The 17,643-nt window shown below is 45.8% G+C and overlaps 8 non-coding genes across 8 annotated transcripts; all 8 read right to left on the bottom strand.

Moving 5' to 3' along the window:
- Positions 1 to 1,524: 1,524 nt before the first annotated feature.
- Positions 1,525 to 1,715, bottom strand: LOC130309521 (U2 spliceosomal RNA). The gene has a single exon (XR_008858185.1). It is a non-coding gene; the product is annotated as a U2 spliceosomal RNA (small nuclear RNA).
- Positions 1,716 to 3,780: 2,065 nt separating this feature from the next.
- On the bottom strand, positions 3,781 to 3,971 carry LOC130309520 (U2 spliceosomal RNA). The gene has a single exon (XR_008858184.1). It is a non-coding gene; the product is annotated as a U2 spliceosomal RNA (small nuclear RNA).
- A 2,078-nt stretch (positions 3,972 to 6,049) lies between these two features.
- On the bottom strand, positions 6,050 to 6,240 carry LOC130309518 (U2 spliceosomal RNA). Its single transcript, XR_008858183.1, has one exon. It is a non-coding gene; the product is annotated as a U2 spliceosomal RNA (small nuclear RNA).
- Positions 6,241 to 8,334: 2,094 nt separating this feature from the next.
- On the bottom strand, positions 8,335 to 8,525 carry LOC130309517 (U2 spliceosomal RNA). The gene has a single exon (XR_008858182.1). It is a non-coding gene; the product is annotated as a U2 spliceosomal RNA (small nuclear RNA).
- A 2,093-nt stretch (positions 8,526 to 10,618) lies between these two features.
- On the bottom strand, positions 10,619 to 10,809 carry LOC130309516 (U2 spliceosomal RNA). Its single transcript, XR_008858181.1, has one exon. It is a non-coding gene; the product is annotated as a U2 spliceosomal RNA (small nuclear RNA).
- Positions 10,810 to 12,891: 2,082 nt separating this feature from the next.
- LOC130309515 (U2 spliceosomal RNA) lies at positions 12,892 to 13,082 on the bottom strand. The gene has a single exon (XR_008858180.1). It is a non-coding gene; the product is annotated as a U2 spliceosomal RNA (small nuclear RNA).
- Positions 13,083 to 15,153: 2,071 nt separating this feature from the next.
- On the bottom strand, positions 15,154 to 15,344 carry LOC130309514 (U2 spliceosomal RNA). The gene has a single exon (XR_008858179.1). It is a non-coding gene; the product is annotated as a U2 spliceosomal RNA (small nuclear RNA).
- A 2,092-nt stretch (positions 15,345 to 17,436) lies between these two features.
- Positions 17,437 to 17,627, bottom strand: LOC130309619 (U2 spliceosomal RNA). Its single transcript, XR_008858265.1, has one exon. It is a non-coding gene; the product is annotated as a U2 spliceosomal RNA (small nuclear RNA).
- Positions 17,628 to 17,643: the final 16 nt, after the last annotated feature.

The following is a 17,643-nucleotide window of genomic DNA, read 5'->3' as shown; positions in this document are numbered from 1 at the left end:
AACAAAGCTGGGTTGTTGTTGTTTACACTCTGCAAGGCCTGTGGAAGTGAGTGACATCATAGCACTGTAGTTCTGAGGGTTCTAGATGGATGCAACAATCTCCTGTTGCTTCTATGAAGGCCATAATAGACGACATCACCAAACAGCTCCATAGTCACATACACAGCAAAGGAGAGATGTTGTTTACACCTAGTGATGTCAGTGGTATTGAGTGACATCACAGCACAGTGCTAAGGCTCCTGGGCCTGGACACAGCAGCGGCTGCAATATCTCAACGGAGAATACGTTTATATATATGTGTGTGTGTGCGCGTATATATATATATATATATATATATATATATATATATATATATTTCTCCGCCGAAATCACTTTTAAACCCATTTCCACCTTTTTTTCCCTTCTCTTCCTCTTACTTTTTTTTCACGTTTTTTTACGTTTTTCTCCTTTTCGCCTCTTTTCTGGGTGTATTATTCTTCTTTTTCTTCTTTTTTTTCGTCTAATGCATACCCCATCAGTGCAGCAATGCTTATTCAATACCGCCAGCAGATGGAGACACTGGGGGATAATTTTCTAAGGATTTATACTGATTTTTCCTGTCTGAATTTGTCGCACAGAAAGTTGCAGGCCAAATATGTGTGACATTTCTGCGACTTTAGCTTCTAGAGCATTTTTACAACATTATACATAGGTGCTGAATACATAAAAAGCGACTGTTCAGCGACAGACAAGTCGCATCGGCTGAAAGTAGGCCAGAATGTCAGTCCATGTTGGAGCAGGTTTAGATACAGTCTAAAGCATAGATCTCAAAGTCTGTGCACAGAATTTAGCAAGGGCCTCGCACCTTCTGATGCATCAGGTAGGTGCACTATAGCATAGCCTAACCCTCTGTACTTTGGTCTATATTGATGCGGGACATAGACAGCCAGCTGATGACCAATCCATTAGTGCAATGGATGGCTGGAAGCATTTGTCTTTGCCTTTGCAATACCACAGAAGCAATGCATGGTCAATGTACAGCAATGACACACCTGTGTGAACAGCCAGGAGACCCCCCCATGTTATGTTACATAGTTACATAGTTAGTACGGTCGAAAAAAGACATATGTCCATCAAGTTCAACCAGGGAATTAAGGGGTAGGGGTGTGGCGCGATATTGGGGAAGGGATGAGATTTTATATTTCTTCATAAGCATTAATCTTATTTTGTCAATTAGGAACATTCAGCACCCACCCGCTATCAAGGCAGCTGCCTATCATGTCATGCCCTACCTGCACAGGTGTGCTGGCTACTCAAATGATCCAATTAAGGAGGCCATTTAGTCAGCAGCAGCAGAAGTCCTGTGCCTGGACGCTCCAACAGCGGCCAGACACAAGCAGAAGCAGCAGAAGCAGCAGCAGCACCACCTTTTGTTTTTTGGCTGCAGCAGCAGCAGCAGCAGCAAGGCCCACAGGGCTGGCTAGCTGGCTAGCCAGCAAGCAGGTAGCAATGAAAGTAGGAATCTTTCTTTTTAACCCTGTAAGGGGGTGGTGCACTGTACCCGAAGATACTGCCATATCGGGTCAATGCATAGGGCGACGGAAGCAAGCTTCGAAATCGGCCCCCGTTCTCAAAAATCCATTTAATATATGGTCCCCAGATAGGGGACGTATCAGATATTAAACTGATAAGAACAGATACTACACTTGATCTTAGCCAAAAGGCCGAGAAGCGATAACCGTGAAAGGGGCGGGCCCAACAAGGTCCCCTTCATGGGCACTATCACTGCTTGCTGTCAGGGAGGCTGCCAGACAATTTTCCATGCACACTCTGGGCTGGGGGGCAGTCAACCACCAGTACACACAGCAGAACCTAAACCCATACCATTATTGCTAAGCAGCAAGACAGGGGCCCATTGCACTCCCACGGGGCCTTTTTAAATGCAATCCATAACCCGGATTTGCCAGGAACCCTTCTTACTCCTCCTACTTGCATGTGACACTGGGCTTAGGATCTGCATAGGAAACACACACACAAGCACACACCTACCTTTGTTGCCTGCAGATGCCTCCTTGGCTGTCCCCAAACGGTATCAAACCAACACCCACGGGAAGCTGTAAGCATAGAGGACATGCCTGCACCCCATTGGACTTACCTGTGTGGGTTAAATCCGGGTTATTTGACAACCTATGGCGGTGATGGTTCTGCTCAGGCAGAGCAGTGCTGATGCTCCTCATAAAGCTGTCGCTGCTGTGAAGGTTCTAGGTGACATCACAATCCCTATGGTTACATACACAACAAAGCTGGGTTGTTGTTGTTTACACTCTGCAAGGCCTGTGGAAGTGAGTGACATCATAGCACTGTAGTTCTGAGGGTTCTAGATGGATGCAACAATCTCCTGTTGCTTCTATGAAGGCCATAATAGACGACATCACCAAACAGCTCCATAGTCACATACACAGCAAAGGAGAGATGTTGTTTACACCTAGTGATGTCAGTGGTATTGAGTGACATCACAGCACAGTGCTAAGGCTCCTGGGCCTGGACACAGCAGCGGCTGCAATATCTCAACGGAGAATACGTTTATATATATGTGTGTGTGTGCGCGTATATATATATATATATATATATATATATATATATATATTTCTCCGCCGAAATCACTTTTAAACCCATTTCCACCTTTTTTTCCCTTCTCTTCCTCTTACTTTTTTTTCACGTTTTTTTACGTTTTTCTCCTTTTCGCCTCTTTTCTGGGCGTATTATTCTTCTTTTTCTTCTTTTTTTTCGTCTAATGCATACCCCATCAGTGCAGCAATGCTTATTCAATACCGCCAGCAGATGGAGACACTGGGGGATAATTTTCTAAGGATTTATACTGATTTTTCCTGTCTGAATTTGTCGCACAGAAAGTTGCAGGCCAAATATGTGTGACATTTCTGCGACTTTAGCTTCTAGAGCATTTTTACAACATTATACATAGGTGCTGAATACATAAAAAGCGACTGTTCAGCGACAGACAAGTCGCATCGGCTGAAAGTAGGCCAGAATGTCAGTCCATGTTGGAGCAGGTTTAGATACAGTCTAAAGCATAGATCTCAAAGTCTGTGCACAGAATTTAGCAAGGGCCTCGCACCTTCTGATGCATCAGGTAGGTGCACTATAGCATAGCCTAACCCTCTGTACTTTGGTCTATATTGATGCGGGACATAGACAGCCAGCTGATGACCAATCCATTAGTGCAATGGATGGCTGGAAGCATTTGTCTTTGCCTTTGCAATACCACAGAAGCAATGCATGGTCAATGTACAGCAATGACACACCTGTGTGAACAGCCAGGAGACCCCCCCATGTTATGTTACATAGTTACATAGTTAGTACGGTCGAAAAAAGACATATGTCCATCAAGTTCAACCAGGGAATTAAGGGGTAGGGGTGTGGCGCGATATTGGGGAAGGGATGAGATTTTATATTTCTTCATAAGCATTAATCTTATTTTGTCAATTAGGAACATTCAGCACCCACCCGCTATCAAGGCAGCTGCCTATCATGTCATGCCCTACCTGCACAGGTGTGCTGGCTACTCAAATGATCCAATTAAGGAGGCCATTTAGTCAGCAGCAGCAGAAGTCCTGTGCCTGGACGCTCCAACAGCGGCCAGACACAAGCAGCAGCAGCACCACCTTTTGTTTTTTGGCTGCAGCAGCAGCAGCAGCAGCAAGGCCCACAGGGCTGGCTAGCTGGCTAGCCAGCAAGCAGGTAGCAATGAAAGTAGGAATCTTTCTTTTTAACCCTGTAAGGGGGTGGTGCACTGTACCCGAAGATACTGCCATATCGGGTCAATGCATAGGGCGACGGAAGCAAGCTTCGAAATCGGCCCCCGTTCTCAAAAATCCATTTAATATATGGTCCCCAGATAGGGGACGTATCAGATATTAAACTGATAAGAACAGATACTACACTTGATCTTAGCCAAAAGGCCGAGAAGCGATAACCGTGAAAGGGGCGGGCCCAACAAGGTCCCCTTCATGGGCACTATCACTGCTTGCTGTCAGGGAGGCTGCCAGACAATTTTCCATGCACACTCTGGGCTGGGGGGCAGTCAACCACCAGTACACACAGCAGAACCTAAACCCATACCATTATTGCTAAGCAGCAAGACAGGGGCCCATTGCACTCCCACGGGGCCTTTTTAAATGCAATCCATAACCCGGATTTGCCAGGAACCCTTCTTACTCCTCCTACTTGCATGTGACACTGGGCTTAGGATCTGCATAGGAAACACACACACAAGCACACACCTACCTTTGTTGCCTGCAGATGCCTCCTTGGCTGTCCCCAAACGGTATCAAACCAACACCCACGGGAAGCTGTAAGCATAGAGGACATGCCTGCACCCCATTGGACTTACCTGTGTGGGTTAAATCCGGGTTATTTGACAACCTATGGCGGTGATGGTTCTGCTCAGGCAGAGCAGTGCTGATGCTCCTCATAAAGCTGTCGCTGCTGTGAAGGTTCTAGGTGACATCACAATCCCTATGGTTACATACACAACAAAGCTGGGTTGTTGTTGTTTACACTCTGCAAGGCCTGTGGAAGTGAGTGACATCATAGCACTGTAGTTCTGAGGGTTCTAGATGGATGCAACAATCTCCTGTTGCTTCTATGAAGGCCATAATAGACGACATCACCAAACAGCTCCATAGTCACATACACAGCAAAGGAGAGATGTTGTTTACACCTAGTGATGTCAGTGGTATTGAGTGACATCACAGCACAGTGCTAAGGCTCCTGGGCCTGGACACAGCAGCGGCTGCAATATCTCAACGGAGAATACGTTTATATATATGTGTGTGTGTGCGCGTATATATATATATATATATATATATATATATATATATTTCTCCGCCGAAATCACTTTTAAACCCATTTCCACCTTTTTTTCCCTTCTCTTCCTCTTACTTTTTTTTCACGTTTTTTTACGTTTTTCTCCTTTTCGCCTCTTTTCTGGGCGTATTATTCTTCTTTTTCTTCTTTTTTTTCGTCTAATGCATACCCCATCAGTGCAGCAATGCTTATTCAATACCGCCAGCAGATGGAGACACTGGGGGATAATTTTCTAAGGATTTATACTGATTTTTCCTGTCTGAATTTGTCGCACAGAAAGTTGCAGGCCAAATATGTGTGACATTTCTGCGACTTTAGCTTCTAGAGCATTTTTACAACATTATACATAGGTGCTGAATACATAAAAAGCGACTGTTCAGCGACAGACAAGTCGCATCGGCTGAAAGTAGGCCAGAATGTCAGTCCATGTTGGAGCAGGTTTAGATACAGTCTAAAGCATAGATCTCAAAGTCTGTGCACAGAATTTAGCAAGGGCCTCGCACCTTCTGATGCATCAGGTAGGTGCACTATAGCATAGCCTAACCCTCTGTACTTTGGTCTATATTGATGCGGGACATAGACAGCCAGCTGATGACCAATCCATTAGTGCAATGGATGGCTGGAAGCATTAGTCTTTGCCTTTGCAATACCACAGAAGCAATGCATGGTCAATGTACAGCAATGACACACCTGTGTGATCAGCCAGGAGACCCCCCCATGTTATGTTACATAGTTACATAGTTAGTACGGTCGAAAAAAGACATATGTCCATCAAGTTCAACCAGGGAATTAAGGGGTAGGGGTGTGGCGCGATATTGGGGAAGGGATGAGATTTTATATTTCTTCATAAGCATTAATCTTATTTTGTCAATTAGGAACATTCAGCACCCACCCGCTATCAAGGCAGCTGCCTATCATGTCATGCCCTACCTGCACAGGTGTGCTGGCTACTCAAATGATCCAATTAAGGAGGCCATTTAGTCAGCAGCAGCAGAAGTCCTGTGCCTGGACGCTCCAACAGCGGCCAGACACAAGCAGAAGCAGCAGAAGCAGCAGCAGCACCACCTTTTGTTTTTTGGCTGCAGCAGCAGCAGCAGCAGCAAGGCCCACAGGGCTGGCTAGCTGGCTAGCCAGCAAGCAGGTAGCAATGAAAGTAGGAATCTTTCTTTTTAACCCTGTAAGGGGGTGGTGCACTGTACCCGAAGATACTGCCATATCGGGTCAATGCATAGGGCGACGGAAGCAAGCTTCGAAATCGGCCCCCGTTCTCAAAAATCCATTTAATATATGGTCCCCAGATAGGGGACGTATCAGATATTAAACTGATAAGAACAGATACTACACTTGATCTTAGCCAAAAGGCCGAGAAGCGATAACCGTGAAAGGGGCGGGCCCAACAAGGTCCCCTTCATGGGCACTATCACTGCTTGCTGTCAGGGAGGCTGCCAGACAATTTTCCATGCACACTCTGGGCTGGGGGGCAGTCAACCACCAGTACACACAGCAGAACCTAAACCCATACCATTATTGCTAAGCAGCAAGACAGGGGCCCATTGCACTCCCACGGGGCCTTTTTAAATGCAATCCATAACCCGGATTTGCCAGGAACCCTTCTTACTCCTCCTACTTGCATGTGACACTGGGCTTAGGATCTGCATAGGAAACACACACACAAGCACACACCTACCTTTGTTGCCTGCAGATGCCTCCTTGGCTGTCCCCAAACGGTATCAAACCAACACCCACGGGAAGCTGTAAGCATAGAGGACATGCCTGCACCCCATTGGACTTACCTGTGTGGGTTAAATCCGGGTTATTTGACAACCTATGGCGGTGATGGTTCTGCTCAGGCAGAGCAGTGCTGATGCTCCTCATAAAGCTGTCGCTGCTGTGAAGGTTCTAGGTGACATCACAATCCCTATGGTTACATACACAACAAAGCTGGGTTGTTGTTGTTTACACTCTGCAAGGCCTGTGGAAGTGAGTGACATCATAGCACTGTAGTTCTGAGGGTTCTAGATGGATGCAACAATCTCCTGTTGCTTCTATGAAGGCCATAATAGACGACATCACCAAACAGCTCCATAGTCACATACACAGCAAAGGAGAGATGTTGTTTACACCTAGTGATGTCAGTGGTATTGAGTGACATCACAGCACAGTGCTAAGGCTCCTGGGCCTGGACACAGCAGCGGCTGCAATATCTCAACGGAGAATACGTTTATATATATGTGTGTGTGTGCGCGTATATATATATATATATATATATATATATATATATATATATATATATATATATTTCTCCGCCGAAATCACTTTTAAACCCATTTCCACCTTTTTTTCCCTTCTCTTCCTCTTACTTTTTTTTCACGTTTTTTTACGTTTTTCTCCTTTTCGCCTCTTTTCTGGGCGTATTATTCTTCTTTTTCTTCTTTTTTTTCGTCTAATGCATACCCCATCAGTGCAGCAATGCTTATTCAATACCGCCAGCAGATGGAGACACTGGGGGATAATTTTCTAAGGATTTATACTGATTTTTCCTGTCTGAATTTGTCGCACAGAAAGTTGCAGGCCAAATATGTGTGACATTTCTGCGACTTTAGCTTCTAGAGCATTTTTACAACATTATACATAGGTGCTGAATACATAAAAAGCGACTGTTCAGCGACAGACAAGTCGCATCGGCTGAAAGTAGGCCAGAATGTCAGTCCATGTTGGAGCAGGTTTAGATACAGTCTAAAGCATAAATCTCAAAGTCTGTGCACAGAATTTAGCAAGGGCCTCGCACCTTCTGATGCATCAGGTAGGTGCACAATAGCATAGCCTAACCCTCTGTACTTTGGTCTATATTGATGCGGGACATAGACAGCCAGCTGATGACCAATCCATTAGTGCAATGGATGGCTGGAAGCATTTGTCTTTGCCTTTGCAATACCACAGAAGCAATGCATGGTCAATGTACAGCAATGACACACCTGTGTGAACAGCCAGGAGACCCCCCCATGTTATGTTACATAGTTACATAGTTAGTACGGTCGAAAAAAGACATATGTCCATCAAGTTCAACCAGGGAATTAAGGGGTAGGGGTGTGGCGCGATATTGGGGAAGGGATGAGATTTTATATTTCTTCATAAGCATTAATCTTATTTTGTCAATTAGGAACATTCAGCACCCACCCGCTATCAAGGCAGCTGCCTATCATGTCATGCCCTACCTGCACAGGTGTGCTGGCTACTCAAATGATCCAATTAAGGAGGCCATTTAGTCAGCAGCAGCAGAAGTCCTGTGCCTGGACGCTCCAACAGCGGCCAGACACAAGCAGAAGCAGCAGAAGCAGCAGCAGCACCACCTTTTGTTTTTTGGCTGCAGCAGCAGCAGCAGCAGCAAGGCCCACAGGGCTGGCTAGCTGGCTAGCCAGCAAGCAGGTAGCAATGAAAGTAGGAATCTTTCTTTTTAACCCTGTAAGGGGGTGGTGCACTGTACCCGAAGATACTGCCATATCGGGTCAATGCATAGGGCGACGGAAGCAAGCTTCGAAATCGGCCCCCGTTCTCAAAAATCCATTTAATATATGGTCCCCAGATAGGGGACGTATCAGATATTAAACTGATAAGAACAGATACTACACTTGATCTTAGCCAAAAGGCCGAGAAGCGATAACCGTGAAAGGGGCGGGCCCAACAAGGTCCCCTTCATGGGCACTATCACTGCTTGCTGTCAGGGAGGCTGCCAGACAATTTTCCATGCACACTCTGGGCTGGGGGGCAGTCAACCACCAGTACACACAGCAGAACCTAAACCCATACCATTATTGCTAAGCAGCAAGACAGGGGCCCATTGCACTCCCACGGGGCCTTTTTAAATGCAATCCATAACCCGGATTTGCCAGGAACCCTTCTTACTCCTCCTACTTGCATGTGACACTGGGCTTAGGATCTGCATAGGAAACACACACACAAGCACACACCTACCTTTGTTGCCTGCAGATGCCTCCTTGGCTGTCCCCAAACGGTATCAAACCAACACCCACGGGAAGCTGTAAGCATAGAGGACATGCCTGCACCCCATTGGACTTACCTGTGTGGGTTAAATCCGGGTTATTTGACAACCTATGGCGGTGATGGTTCTGCTCAGGCAGAGCAGTGCTGATGCTCCTCATAAAGCTGTCGCTGCTGTGAAGGTTCTAGGTGACATCACAAATCCCTATGGTTACATACACAACAAAGCTGGGTTGTTGTTGTTTACACTCTGCAAGGCCTGTGGAAGTGAGTGACATCATAGCACTGTAGTTCTGAGGGTTCTAGATGGATGCAACAATCTCCTGTTGCTTCTATGAAGGCCATAATAGACGACATCACCAAACAGCTCCATAGTCACATACACAGCAAAGGAGAGATGTTGTTTACACCTAGTGATGTCAGTGGTATTGAGTGACATCACAGCACAGTGCTAAGGCTCCTGGGCCTGGACACAGCAGCGGCTGCAATATCTCAACGGAGAATACGTTTATATATATGTGTGTGTGTGCGCGTATATATATATATATATATATATATATATATATATATATATATATATATATATATATTTCTCCGCCGAAATCACTTTTAAACCCATTTCCACCTTTTTTTCCCTTCTCTTCCTCTTACTTTTTTTTCACGTTTTTTTACGTTTTTCTCCTTTTCGCCTCTTTTCTGGGTGTATTATTCTTCTTTTTCTTCTTTTTTTTCGTCTAATGCATACCCCATCAGTGCAGCAATGCTTATTCAATACCGCCAGCAGATGGAGACACTGGGGGATAATTTTCTAAGGATTTATACTGATTTTTCCTGTCTGAATTTGTCGCACAGAAAGTTGCAGGCCAAATATGTGTGACATTTCTGCGACTTTAGCTTCTAGAGCATTTTTACAACATTATACATAGGTGCTGAATACATAAAAAGCGACTGTTCAGCGACAGACAAGTCGCATCGGCTGAAAGTAGGCCAGAATGTCAGTCCATGTTGGAGCAGGTTTAGATACAGTCTAAAGCATAGATCTCAAAGTCTGTGCACAGAATTTAGCAAGGGCCTCGCACCTTCTGATGCATCAGGTAGGTGCACTATAGCATAGCCTAACCCTCTGTACTTTGGTCTATATTGATGCGGGACATAGACAGCCAGCTGATGACCAATCCATTAGTGCAATGGATGGCTGGAAGCATTTGTCTTTGCCTTTGCAATACCACAGAAGCAATGCATGGTCAATGTACAGCAATGACACACCTGTGTGAACAGCCAGGAGACCCCCCCATGTTATGTTACATAGTTACATAGTTAGTACGGTCGAAAAAAGACATATGTCCATCAAGTTCAACCAGGGAATTAAGGGGTAGGGGTGTGGCGCGATATTGGGGAAGGGATGAGATTTTATATTTCTTCATAAGCATTAATCTTATTTTGTCAATTAGGAACATTCAGCACCCACCCGCTATCAAGGCAGCTGCCTATCATGTCATGCCCTACCTGCACAGGTGTGCTGGCTACTCAAATGATCCAATTAAGGAGGCCATTTAGTCAGCAGCAGCAGAAGTCCTGTGCCTGGACGCTCCAACAGCGGCCAGACACAAGCAGAAGCAGCAGAAGCAGCAGCAGCACCACCTTTTGTTTTTTGGCTGCAGCAGCAGCAGCAAGGCCCACAGGGCTGGCTAGCTGGCTAGCCAGCAAGCAGGTAGCAATGAAAGTAGGAATCTTTCTTTTTAACCCTGTAAGGGGGTGGTGCACTGTACCCGAAGATACTGCCATATCGGGTCAATGCATAGGGCGACGGAAGCAAGCTTCGAAATCGGCCCCCGTTCTCAAAAATCCATTTAATATATGGTCCCCAGATAGGGGACGTATCAGATATTAAACTGATAAGAACAGATACTACACTTGATCTTAGCCAAAAGGCCGAGAAGCGATAACCGTGAAAGGGGCGGGCCCAACAAGGTCCCCTTCATGGGCACTATCACTGCTTGCTGTCAGGGAGGCTGCCAGACAATTTTCCATGCACACTCTGGGCTGGGGGGCAGTCAACCACCAGTACACACAGCAGAACCTAAACCCATACCATTATTGCTAAGCAGCAAGACAGGGGCCCATTGCACTCCCACGGGGCCTTTTTAAATGCAATCCATAACCCGGATTTGCCAGGAACCCTTCTTACTCCTCCTACTTGCATGTGACACTGGGCTTAGGATCTGCATAGGAAACACACACACAAGCACACACCTACCTTTGTTGCCTGCAGATGCCTCCTTGGCTGTCCCCAAACGGTATCAAACCAACACCCACGGGAAGCTGTAAGCATAGAGGACATGCCTGCACCCCATTGGACTTACCTGTGTGGGTTAAATCCGGGTTATTTGACAACCTATGGCGGTGATGGTTCTGCTCAGGCAGAGCAGTGCTGATGCTCCTCATAAAGCTGTCGCTGCTGTGAAGGTTCTAGGTGACATCACAATCCCTATGGTTACATACACAACAAAGCTGGGTTGTTGTTGTTTACACTCTGCAAGGCCTGTGGAAGTGAGTGACATCATAGCACTGTAGTTCTGAGGGTTCTAGATGGATGCAACAATCTCCTGTTGCTTCTATGAAGGCCATAATAGACGACATCACCAAACAGCTCCATAGTCACATACACAGCAAAGGAGAGATGTTGTTTACACCTAGTGATGTCAGTGGTATTGAGTGACATCACAGCACAGTGCTAAGGCTCCTGGGCCTGGACACAGCAGCGGCTGCAATATCTCAACGGAGAATACGTTTATATATATGTGTGTGTGTGCGCGTATATATATATATATATATATATATATATATATATATATATTTCTCCGCCGAAATCACTTTTAAACCCATTTCCACCTTTTTTTCCCTTCTCTTCCTCTTACTTTTTTTTCACGTTTTTTTACGTTTTTCTCCTTTTCGCCTCTTTTCTGGGCGTATTATTCTTCTTTTTCTTCTTTTTTTTCGTCTAATGCATACCCCATCAGTGCAGCAATGCTTATTCAATACCGCCAGCAGATGGAGACACTGGGGGATAATTTTCTAAGGATTTATACTGATTTTTCCTGTCTGAATTTGTCGCACAGAAAGTTGCAGGCCAAATATGTGTGACATTTCTGCGACTTTAGCTTCTAGAGCATTTTTACAACATTATACATAGGTGCTGAATACATAAAAAGCGACTGTTCAGCGACAGACAAGTCGCATCGGCTGAAAGTAGGCCAGAATGTCAGTCCATGTTGGAGCAGGTTTAGATACAGTCTAAAGCATAGATCTCAAAGTCTGTGCACAGAATTTAGCAAGGGCCTCGCACCTTCTGATGCATCAGGTAGGTGCACTATAGCATAGCCTAACCCTCTGTACTTTGGTCTATATTGATGCGGGACATAGACAGCCAGCTGATGACCAATCCATTAGTGCAATGGATGGCTGGAAGCATTTGTCTTTGCCTTTGCAATACCACAGAAGCAATGCATGGTCAATGTACAGCAATGACACACCTGTGTGAACAGCCAGGAGACCCCCCCATGTTATGTTACATAGTTACATAGTTAGTACGGTCGAAAAAAGACATATGTCCATCAAGTTCAACCAGGGAATTAAGGGGTAGGGGTGTGGCGCGATATTGGGGAAGGGATGAGATTTTATATTTCTTCATAAGCATTAATCTTATTTTGTCAATTAGGAACATTCAGCACCCACCCGCTATCAAGGCAGCTGCCTATCATGTCATGCCCTACCTGCACAGGTGTGCTGGCTACTCAAATGATCCAATTAAGGAGGCCATTTAGTCAGCAGCAGCAGAAGTCCTGTGCCTGGACGCTCCAACAGCGGCCAGACACAAGCAGAAGCAGCAGAAGCAGCAGCAGCACCACCTTTTGTTTTTTGGCTGCAGCAGCAGCAGCAGCAGCAAGGCCCACAGGGCTGGCTAGCTGGCTAGCCAGCAAGCAGGTAGCAATGAAAGTAGGAATCTTTCTTTTTAACCCTGTAAGGGGGTGGTGCACTGTACCCGAAGATACTGCCATATCGGGTCAATGCATAGGGCGACGGAAGCAAGCTTCGAAATCGGCCCCCGTTCTCAAAAATCCATTTAATATATGGTCCCCAGATAGGGGACGTATCAGATATTAAACTGATAAGAACAGATACTACACTTGATCTTAGCCAAAAGGCCGAGAAGCGATAACCGTGAAAGGGGCGGGCCCAACAAGGTCCCCTTCATGGGCACTATCACTGCTTGCTGTCAGGGAGGCTGCCAGACCATTTTCCATGCACACTCTGGGCTGGGGGGCAGTCAACCACCAGTACACACAGCAGAACCTAAACCCATACCATTATTGCTAAGCAGCAAGACAGGGGCCCATTGCACTCCCACGGGGCCTTTTTAAATGCAATCCATAACCCGGATTTGCCAGGAACCCTTCTTACTCCTCCTACTTGCATGTGACACTGGGCTTAGGATCTGCATAGGAAACACACACACAAGCACACACCTACCTTTGTTGCCTGCAGATGCCTCCTTGGCTGTCCCCAAACGGTATCAAACCAACACCCACGGGAAGCTGTAAGCATAGAGGACATGCCTGCACCCCATTGGACTTACCTGTGTGGGTTAAATCCGGGTTATTTGACAACCTATGGCGGTGATGGTTCTGCTCAGGCAGAGCAGTGCTGATGCTCCTCATAAAGCTGTCGCTGCTGTGAAGGTTCTAGGTGACATCACAATCCCTATGGTTACATACACAACAAAGCTGGGTTGTTGTTGTTTACACTCTGCAAGGCCTGTGGAAGTGAGTGACATCATAGCACTGTAGTTCTGAGGGTTCTAGATGGATGCAACAATCTCCTGTTGCTTCTATGAAGGCCATAATAGACGACATCACCAAACAGCTCCATAGTCACATACACAGCAAAGGAGAGATGTTGTTTACACCTAGTGATGTCAGTGGTATTGAGTGACATCACAGCACAGTGCTAAGGCTCCTGGGCCTGGACACAGCAGCGGCTGCAATATCTCAACGGAGAATACGTTTATATATATGTGTGTGTGTGCGCGTATATATATATATATATATATATATATATTTCTCCGCCGAAATCACTTTTAAACCCATTTCCACCTTTTTTTCCCTTCTCTTCCTCTTACTTTTTTTTCACGTTTTTTTACGTTTTTCTCCTTTTCGCCTCTTTTCTGGGCGTATTATTCTTCTTTTTCTTCTTTTTTTTTCGTCTAATGCATACCCCATCAGTGCAGCAATGCTTATTCAATACCGCCAGCAGATGGAGACACTGGGGGATAATTTTCTAAGGATTTATACTGATTTTTCCTGTCTGAATTTGTCGCACAGAAAGTTGCAGGCCAAATATGTGTGACATTTCTGCGACTTTAGCTTCTAGAGCATTTTTACAACATTATACATAGGTGCTGAATACATAAAAAGCGACTGTTCAGCGACAGACAAGTCGCATCGGCTGAAAGTAGGCCAGAATGTCAGTCCATGTTGGAGCAGGTTTAGATACAGTCTAAAGCATAGATCTCAAAGTCTGTGCACAGAATTTAGCAAGGGCCTCGCACCTTCTGATGCATCAGGTAGGTGCACTATAGCATAGCCTAACCCTCTGTACTTTGGTCTATATTGATGCGGGACATAGACAGCCAGCTGATGACCAATCCATTAGTGCAATGGATGGCTGGAAGCATTTGTCTTTGCCTTTGCAATACCACAGAAGCAATGCATGGTCAATGTACAGCAATGACACACCTGTGTGAACAGCCAGGAGACCCCCCCATGTTATGTTACATAGTTACATAGTTAGTACGGTCGAAAAAAGACATATGTCCATCAAGTTCAACCAGGGAATTAAGGGGTAGGGGTGTGGCGCGATATTGGGGAAGGGATGAGATTTTATATTTCTTCATAAGCATTAATCTTATTTTGTCAATTAGGAACATTCAGCACCCACCCGCTATCAAGGCAGCTGCCTATCATGTCATGCCCTACCTGCACAGGTGTGCTGGCTACTCAAATGATCCAATTAAGGAGGCCATTTAGTCAGCAGCAGCAGAAGTCCTGTGCCTGGACGCTCCAACAGCGGCCAGACACAAGCAGAAGCAGCAGAAGCAGCAGCAGCACCACCTTTTGTTTTTTGGCTGCAGCAGCAGCAGCAGCAGCAAGGCCCACAGGGCTGGCTAGCTGGCTAGCCAGCAAGCAGGTAGCAATGAAAGTAGGAATCTTTCTTTTTAACCCTGTAAGGGGGTGGTGCACTGTACCCGAAGATACTGCCATATCGGGTCAATGCATAGGGCGACGGAAGCAAGCTTCGAAATCGGCCCCCGTTCTCAAAAATCCATTTAATATATGGTCCCCAGATAGGGGACGTATCAGATATTAAACTGATAAGAACAGATACTACACTTGATCTTAGCCAAAAGGCCGAGAAGCGATAACCGTGAAAGGGGCGGGCCCAACAAGGTCCCCTTCATGGGCACTATCACTGCTTGCTGTCAGGGAGGCTGCCAGACAATTTTCCATGCACACTCTGGGCTGGGGGGCAGTCAACCACCAGTACACACAGCAGAACCTAAACCCATACCATTATTGCTAAGCAGCAAGACAGGGGCCCATTGCACTCCCACGGGGCCTTTTTAAATGCAATCCATAACCCGGATTTGCCAGGAACCCTTCTTACTCCTCCTACTTGCATGTGACACTGGGCTTAGGATCTGCATAGGAAACACACACACAAGCACACACCTACCTTTGTTGCCTGCAGATGCCTCCTTGGCTGTCCCCAAACGGTATCAAACCAACACCCACGGGAAGCTGTAAGCATAGAGGACATGCCTGCACCCCATTGGACTTACCTGTGTGGGTTAAATCCGGGTTATTTGACAACCTATGGCGGTGATGGTTCTGCTCAGGCAGAGCAGTGCTGATGCTCCTCATAAAGCTGTCGCTGCTGTGAAGGTTCTAGGTGACATCACAATCCCTATGGTTACATACACAACAAAGCTGGGTTGTTGTTGTTTACACTCTGCAAGGCCTGTGGAAGTGAGTGACATCATAGCACTGTAGTTCTGAGGGTTCTAGATGGATGCAACAATCTCCTGTTGCTTCTATGAAGGCCATAATAGACGACATCACCAAACAGCTCCATAGTCACATACACAGCAAAGGAGAGATGTTGTTTACACCTAGTGATGTCAGTGGTATTGAGTGACATCACAGCACAGTGCTAAGGCTCCTGGGCCTGGACACAGCAGCGGCTGCAATATCTCAACGGAGAATACGTTTATATATATGTGTGTGTGTGCGCGTATATATATATATATATATATATATATATATATATATATATATATATATATTTCTCCGCCGAAATCACTTTTAAACCCATTTCCACCTTTTTTTCCCTTCTCTTCCTCTTACTTTTTTTTCACGTTTTTTTACGTTTTTCTCCTTTTCGCCTCTTTTCTGGGCGTATTATTCTTCTTTTTCTTCTTTTTTTTCGTCTAATGCATACCCCATCAGTGCAGCAATGCTTATTCAATACCGCCAGCAGATGGAGACACTGGGGGATAATTTTCTAAGGATTTATACTGATTTTTCCTGTCTGAATTTGTCGCACAGAAAGTTGCAGGCCAAATATGTGTGACATTTCTGTGACTTTAGCTTCTAGAGCATTTTTACAACATTATACATAGGTGCTGAATACATAAAAAGCGACTGTTCAGCGACAGACAAGTCGCATCGGCTGAAAGTAGGCCAGAATGTCAGTCCATGTTGGAGCAGGTTTAGATACAGTCTAAAGCATAGATCTCAAAGTCTGTGCACAGAATTTAGCAAGGGCCTCGCACCTTCTGATGCATCAGGTAGGTGCACTATAGCATAGCCTAACCCTCTGTACTTTGGTCTATATTGATGCGGGACATAGACAGCCAGCTGATGACCAATCCATTAGTGCAATGGATGGCTGGAAGCATTTGTCTTTGCCTTTGCAATACCACAGAAGCAATGCATGGTCAATGTACAGCAATGACACACCTGTGTGAACAGCCAGGAGACCCCCCCATGTTATGTTACATAGTTACATAGTTAGTACGGTCGAAAAAAGACATATGTCCATCAAGTTCAACCAGGGAATTAAGGGGTAGGGGTGTGGCGCGATATTGGGGAAGGGATGAGATTTTATATTTCTTCATAAGCATTAACCTTATTTTGTCAATTAGGAACATTCAGCACCCACCCGCTATCAAGGCAGCTGCCTATCATGTCATGCCCTACCTGCACAGGTGTGCTGGCTACTCAAATGATCCAATTAAGGAGGCCATTTAGTCAGCAGCAGCAGAAGTCCTGTGCCTGGACGCTCCAACAGCGGCCAGACACAAGCAGAAGCAGCAGAAGCAGCAGCAGCACCACCTTTTGTTTTTTGGCTGCAGCAGCAGCAGCAGCAGCAAGGCCCACAGGGCTGGCTAGCTGGCTAGCCAGCAAGCAGGTAGCAATGAAAGTAGGAATCTTTCTTTTTAACCCTGTAAGGGGGTGGTGCACTGTACCCGAAGATACTGCCATATCGGGTCAATGCATAGGGCGACGGAAGCAAGCTTCGAAATCGGCCCCCGTTCTCAAAAATTCATTTAATATATGGTCCCCAGATAGGGGACGTATCAGATATTAAACTGATAAGAACAGATACTACACTTGATCTTAGCCAAAAGGCCGAGAAGCGATAACCGTGAAAGGGGCG

The sequence above is a fragment of the Hyla sarda genome, unplaced genomic scaffold (genome assembly GCF_029499605.1).
Source record: "Hyla sarda isolate aHylSar1 unplaced genomic scaffold, aHylSar1.hap1 scaffold_153, whole genome shotgun sequence".
NCBI classification, from domain to species: domain Eukaryota; kingdom Metazoa; phylum Chordata; class Amphibia; order Anura; family Hylidae; genus Hyla; species Hyla sarda.
This window is presented reverse-complemented; position numbering and strand designations above follow the sequence as displayed.